The following is an 8,167-nucleotide window of genomic DNA, read 5'->3' as shown; positions in this document are numbered from 1 at the left end:
GAAGGATTATTCAGTCAGAGTGGTCAGACGTGAGTACCGTGTCGTGGATAGCACACGCATTTTGTGGAAGTTACGGTGCAAAAATAATTTCGCTATGGTCGTTTATCGATGGGGACTTCGTGCTTCATTGAAAGACAAGACTGGTTATTGAAAAATAACAAAATATGGCGGGCCTCACATATATCTACCTCTATTGGTATAAGCCATAAGAACTTGAATAGTGATATGGTGACACATAAGCTATTGGGAGTTGTTCGATGCGATCCTTCGTACGAGATTAAGTACATCATCGAAAATTTAACATATAAGTATATCATCAATGGGAGGCATAACTAATGTTAACCCATCTCGGTCGGGGTTAACACATTTAATCCTGCTCCATATCCATATCTGCTTATAATAATAAAAAGGATATATAATGGTCCAACCATTAATATAGAAATGCTATATTAATAAATAAATAGGATAAATAATCACATTACATTAATTATACATGCAGGATATATAAAGGTCCAGCCATTGTAGTCTTCTCTATACGTGACGCGTTACACAACTCACGGTATAAAAATGCTAAAACTGCACTACCCCAACTATACGACTTCACGTTATCAATATCTCGTAGCAGTTGCAAAAATATTAGTCCAGCAAACCCTCCTTGATAATCATGAAACATTATTCCTCCAATAATCATTAACGCTACACACCGGGTATATTTGACAATATCTACTTCTGAAGTATCATTATTAACAAGGTTAGATATTCAATGATTGTATAGTGCAGTCATAGATAAATGACCGCCTTTCAAATATTTTGATGATGGCAGAAATCCAAATAAATCCAAACAGATGTGTTGTCATTCCTCAACTTTATGTGACACATCTATTCAATTGACTGCTTCACCATCAATTGTTAGACCCCAAATTATTGAAACATTTTGTAACGTGACTGTTGCTTCACCACATGTAAAATGAAAAGCGTGTGTCTCGCATCGCCAACGTTCAACAAGAGCAGTGATCAAATGATTATAAAAAATTTGTGAACCACATTCTAAAACTCCATAAAAACTCATATCAATCAAGTATGCAAGTCCATGATTGTGTATGTAATTATCTGTGTATAATTTCGAAATCAAATTTTCTGACATATTCACTTTGACAATATCATCAACTGTTACGGAAGAAATTGTTGACGACATATGTGTCTCTTGTCAATAGAGACACTGGGATCTTCTGGTGTTTGATTATCTGCTATTCCTAAAAAGGTTGTCGATCTTCTGAAAAGGAGAAAAGGAGAGAGCGAGAGCAAACGAAAATGGACGAGTAAGGGAGAAAATGAAAATGAAAGAGTGATGGGAGGATAAGGCATGTGAGGGGAGGAATAAGGGAGAAGGGATAAGGGTAGCGGACGTGGCAGTAAGTGCGGACGATGTGCCACGTAGGAGCATCCGCGCTCCAACGTGGAGAATGTCAGTGCTTGGTAAGCACAGACGCTGCTCCAGGAGTGCACTGATTGAATTAGTTTTGAAAAAAAAAATTTAAAATTAATTTTGAATTTTTTTTTATTTTTTATATTAATTATAAAAAAAAACCCATATTCCTCCCACTATAATGCACACCACTCCCTCTGTAATAACAATCTTTTTCATGAAAAATTTCTGTTTTCTTCTCCTTAACCTCAAATATCATTTTCCGAGGCACCCAACACTTCTTTAAAGTAAATCTTGGCCCAATGGATCTGTCCTCACCTCTACTCTTTCTCCTCTCATTGATTAAGAAATTCAAGTCAGTATTGCTCACATTCACATTTGCTATCGGGGGAAAAAGATCTTCATCCACTATCATTGTTTTTTTTTCTCGGGAAATTTCAGGACTCCTTTGATGATTCTTTCCTACAAGACATTCTTGAAAGCCCAACAAGCATTAGTATTATGGTTGAAGGAATTGTGATACTTACAGTAATATCTTCCTCTCATCTCCTCCCTAGTGGGTAGCTTATGATCTGGGGGAAACGTTATAAACTTTTCTTTCACCAAGTGATCAAAGATTTCTTCTGTCTTTGATGCATTGAAAGTGTGTGGTGTTTGCACGGGAGGAATGTTTTTCTTGGAAAGTTCTTCATTCTTGCATTTCAAGAGAAGGACTGTGCGTGATCCGGAATTTACCACTTCTACCAAGGCAACTTCCTCGACTTCTTGGAAATAAGAGCCTACTGTATATTTTCTTTTATGACTCCTCTCGCAATAATTCTTCATATTCTGATACTTTGGCAGCAAGCTCATAAAAGTCGCGGAATTCCATCCCTTGGAACTTCTTCCTAAGTTCAAAGTCAAGCCCTCGCTGTGCCATTTTCACGTACTCTGATTCAGGAAGAAATACTCGGCATATACATTTTACTTTCTTAAATTTAAAAATGAAATCATTAGCAAATTCCCTTACTTTTGGACTACTCTTGACAATTCCGCTATACTAATCTCAGGTACTAATCGGAAGAATTGTATATGGAATTGACGTTATATCATGCCAAGTCATAATAGAGTTTCGAGATAGCGCCGCATACCACATGAAAGCAGTGCTAGTCAAAGAATTTGGGAACAGACGTAGCTTGTAATTTGCAAAATTCTCCAAATTTGCTAATTCCCCACACTGGATTGTAAACCTTGCTACATGTTACACACTAGATTGACCATCTTCTCCAGAATATAAAGTGAAGTTTGGAATGCGGTATCCTCGTGGATAAGGATTGTCACGATCAACAATATCAGGATACGGTTTGTGAAACTCTGGTTGGTTGATTGGCCTCACTTCTGGGCCATAAAACTCTTGAATAACATCACGTACCGTCTCAAAATCTAACACTGGAGTTTGTCGTAACTGGTGTGGGGAATAGATTGCCCCTGGGTGTTATTCCCCGCATTTGATTCTGCATACCCGCGCATTCCCCCATCACCATACATCCCTGGATGCAATTTAGGAGACGTCACAGAGAATATATTACCGGTCATTTGTCTACTGTTATTGCAGTTCTAGTATTTCAACCCCAATTCCTCGTCCTTTTTGTGCGGAGGAGTGTATCTTCCTTCCCTGGCAGATTCAGGAATCGGTGCTTCTCCCAAGCAGCGATTTTCACCTACTTAAGAAATCCCTGATCCTTGGCCTTGATCTTTAAACAGTTTAGTGTCAGCTTCTTGAAGTTTATCATTTTTTGGTGTAATAATCTCGCCTTTTGCAGACTTTCTCAATTCCTTCACTTCTGCACAAATTCCATCATAACGGTAGCGAGAGCTTTGGTCATTTCTTTAAGATCACCGCAAATATTTCTCTCCATGGTCAACATGAAGTTTGTTGAAGCCCCATCGCCACCAAAAACTGCAACTCCTTCCTTTACAGCCTCTTCTTCGAGCTAGTGTACGAGTCTTTCAACCGTTCTTCTATCTGTATCAGTTTCTTCTTCCTGTGAGCGATGACCTTTCCCCTGTGATGGAGGAAATCTTTCATTTTTCTCAGTACGCTATGGAGGCATTTGGTCCCACCGGGAGTGCCAAATTTGTTTCTCACGAAAATTGCGGGTGTGTCAGGCACGTGTTCGTGCCAAATATGAATGATCCGACTTCGTTTATCAAACGTTGCGAGTCTCGATTCGCCCGTTAGTTATAGTTCCTTCGATTTGACTTCAAAACTAAACGTATAAACTGAGGAAAATAAAGGAATTATAGAGAGAATCCATGGACAACATCAAACTTAAATATGTTGTTATGAATTTTGATCAACATTCTACAATAAAATTGAAGAAATAAGAAATACACTGCTTGGAAAATGGGAAATGAGTGAACAATTAATGATAGAATTCTGCCGAGCTTTTGTTGTAGATTTGTTGGATTTTTGTCGTGCCTTCTTTCTGATCCCTCATGCTGCTTTTGTCACGCTCCACATGGAAGTTTCAACCACATTCCACGACGACTCACGTTTGGTCATTGTTCAACTTCTGTCATCGTGCTTTCTTGGACCGAACAGCAACTCTTCTTGGGCCAAAATGTTTGGACTTCTGATTATGGTCCTCTGAGCTATTTTTTAGACATAATAATATAGATATAACATATATATAATTTTATTTATGGGGAAAAATATCTTCTATCTAATTGAAAAGTAGGTAAAAATTTGTCTGAGACGGTCTCACGGGTCGTATTTTGTGATACAGATCTCTTATTTGGGTCATTTATTAGAAAATATCACTTTCTATGATAAGAGTATTACTTTTTTATTGTGAATATCGGTAGAGTTGACCCGTCTCACAGATAAAAATTCGTGAGATCGCCTCACAAGAGACCTACCTCTTGAAAGTATCACATTTACTTGCATGTACTTGTGTGGCAAAAGTATTACACAAAATGAAATAAAGGATTGTATACTATGTTTGACAACGAGAAAATTGCAATTTTGTATTTGTATATTTATTTATTTATTTATTATTGTGATTTTTTAAATATTTCTTTGTGATTGTCACTATATTATTAAATTTATGTTTTAAATCTAAAATTTTCAATTTTAGACAATTTCAATATTTTTTTATGAAAATGTTGATTTAGTATTGTATCTGTCTGCACCATATTGATTATGTCTCATTATATATGGAGAAAAAGTCTAAAATTGAAAAAAATAATAAACACGAGATATAAGAATAAAATTGTAAGAAAACAAATATATAAAACCAAATTTAGCATGGTGATTGTGAAAGTGAAACCCAATCATCAAGTCTCGTTACCTCGCACAATCAAACGAATCGGACACGGTGAAACCAATGTTGGAATCCCTCGAACGCGTCGGCAGAAATTTGTCGCTGTGAGTTCCATTCTCGTACGCAAATCCCCTCCTCGTTCGGAGGAAAGACAATCCCAAAAATAAATAAATAATTGCCACAATTTCTAGGCCCTCGAAGCGTCTTCAAATCTGTTCCCTTCTCGTAATTAGGTGAAAATTCTCGCAAATTTTTTTTTGTTAATTATGCTGTGATTTGATTTCCGTATTAATTTCTTGGTACTTTTGATCAAAGTTGTTCGGTGCGATTTACCTAATTAATATGGTTAGCCGATTGTTACTTTAGTGTGATATCATCCGATACACACCAAAAAGTATAACAACATCATAAAAAAATTTATATGTTTTCTCATCAATATTTAGTGTGTTGAGTTGTTGGATATATCATAATTATGCAGCTTAATTATATTTGTAGTCACTCTTGTTTGTGATTAATTTTCCAACATATACTTTAATTTCTGGATTTTAAGCTCCCAACAATAATTTATTGTTAAAAACTAGCGTACATTCAGACATCAAAATGCCTGACACCAACGTCTTGTATGAAGATACATTACTTTTGAATTTCATGTAATTTTAGAAAGAAAAAAAAAAGCTTGGTTTTACCTCCTATAGTCAGTCCTGAATTACCTAAATGATAAATACACGATGGATAATTCCACATGACTCAAAATATGGACCCTCAAATCTCTATGTTTGCAAACCACTAAAAAAAATTACGCCGAATCTGTGCACGCGCGTATTTCTTAAGATGGATGCTAGTTCAAAAAGAGCAAATATTTTGTGTCGCGGCTCGTCATCTTTGGACATCATATGCATGTATGCGCTCTGGGGATCACACACCGGCCGTTTGTTACTATTCTTCAAGGAGTAATCCCATATACATCTGGTGTGTTTGATGTAAGAAGAATGATCATCTAGTGGTATAATCCACCACCACCTAGCTAGGTGATTTCATAGGCTTGGGTTGGGGTCTTTGTTTCATGGTAGAAGTCGAATACTTGCCATGTTTCATAGGCACCATGGTGTCCTTGATGTGATTTTTCAAACAAGAAAAGGAAACGTGATCTAAAACGAGACTCATGCTCTCAATCTAATCTAACATACATATAAATATATGACTTCTAATTGTGAATTTTTCAATATACCCTTATTCATTTAATGCAGCAAATTAAATCAATAATTGTTTTGATGGGTTCTTTTATTATCTATTGTCTATCTTAAATATCTTTGGATATTAATGCATATTGAATTTATCAGTTTACTCATAATTTTTCTTTGTTGTTAACTAAAATTTTGTTACTAAAATTAGTGTATTTCTTCATGGATGCTAATGAATATTTAATATTCATATATTATCTTTTATTTTATTTTATAAATTGATTTAAATAATAATTAAATAAATAATTACTCAATAATTTAGCGATTTCATTTATGATTCATTATGTATTATGATAATATTTTAGATAATAATGTTTTTAAAATTAAAGTTTCTATTATTTTATATTTTGTTATCAATTTTAAATTGCGTTCTAAACATAAAATACGTTCTAAACATAAAATACAAAGTATTGTTATATTAACATTAGTCTATTACGAAATCATCGTATATAATAAATTGATTTGTTATCTTGTTTGTTCTTTTCGACCTATTAATTAATTTCTAATTATATATGATGAAATTACATACATAAAAAATAGTTTTTTCTCTTTTCTACATATTAATTAATTTATCATTATATATGATGAATTTATATATATAAAAACTATTTTTCACATTTCAAAATAACAAAATTGTTATTTAATATTACTCACTTATTAAATTAACTAAGTTATGTTTACCAATTCATTGTGCATTATTACTATGATTGCAACTTAATGAAGCATAGGTGATGACATAGAGTGGTCACGCTAACAATTAATATTTGTGTTTAAATTATTATTAGTAATTAAAACTACTTTGTGTTCGATGAAATTATTTGATTAGTGAGAATAAATTTGATTTAGAAAAATGATTTCTAAAATGTAAAATAACAACTATATCATATTTGTTAGGTGCAATAATTGTTTATGTAAGATATAACAATTTAAATGTGACGTTTGAGTTGATTTACGATTTTAAAAGATTTTAGTTATGTTGTCGTTACCCTGGTTATAACTTTTGGTAAAGCGGCAATTGCATGATCTTACAATTGGTATATATAAGAGTCAAAGTCATGAGATCGATTCTCATATATTACAATTAGTGTAATTATTGATATTGTTGGAGTGCGATAATTGTCCTTGTTGGATCCATCGATCGAATCATGACGATTGAGCTACTATACTGTTTAAAATATTTGAGTTGATGTGTAATATATATTTTATAAAAAGAAAAGGTTAAACAAAATTCGCAAGGAGTTAAAAGTAGCAAAAACACAATTGATATTTAACTTAATAACAAGTTTAAGTGTTTTATTTTAACACCATTATGATAATTTAGTTCATTAAGAGAATTTTATTTGAAAATCATTATATGCACTCCATTTAACATACATTATGATTTTGGTTTTAGTAAAATTTTCTATTCTCTTAAATTTATTTTTATTGTTTTTCATTGTGAATGATATTTGGATGAAAAATATGTTTGATAATTTGAGAGAGCTGTCATTATGTTATAATCATACAAATTGAAAAATATTACATAAATAAGTGACTATATTTGATTTATCGTCATGGTATACTTTTATTTATTGTGTTTTGATATATTTAGATTAATAAATACTCATAAACAAGATGTTATTTAAACGATTTTAAAAATTATCTAAATCTCGTTATTATATTTTTTATTATTAATCGCCTACGTACATCGCATGTGATCATTCCTAGTTCAATTAAATAAACAACCGTTATGTGTCTTGATATTTTGAAATAAGTAAATAGCTGTGATATTCGTCCCTAAATTATGAAAAGCTTAGTAACAAATAATCGCGATATAAAACAATCAAAATTCAAACGAATCTTCAAAGAACTCGCCTTTGACAATCCGCATGAAAAATAACCACAAACGTCAGAAAGATTGAATTGATAAGTTTGATTTTGATGAACAAAGCAAAAGCTTTTTAAATAAAAGAGAAAACTTACAAAGTGTGATTACAAAAAATCTTCGGTAATGGTCAATAATCCAATTTATAATGTATATTAATTGAAAACATGGACAATGTTGTTTCTATAATTAATTTACGTCAAAATCTCGACTTTCTAAAGTTCTTGTTGGACTTAGAGGCTTATTGGGCTTTGGGCTTGTTCGGTAATGGTCAATAATCCAATTTATAATGTATATTAATTGAAAACATGGACAATGTTGTTTCTATAAT

This window comes from Primulina eburnea, chromosome 3 (genome assembly GCF_022965805.1).
Source record: "Primulina eburnea isolate SZY01 chromosome 3, ASM2296580v1, whole genome shotgun sequence".
In the NCBI taxonomy this organism is placed as follows: Eukaryota; Viridiplantae; Streptophyta; class Magnoliopsida; order Lamiales; family Gesneriaceae; genus Primulina; species Primulina eburnea.
This window is presented reverse-complemented; position numbering follows the sequence as displayed.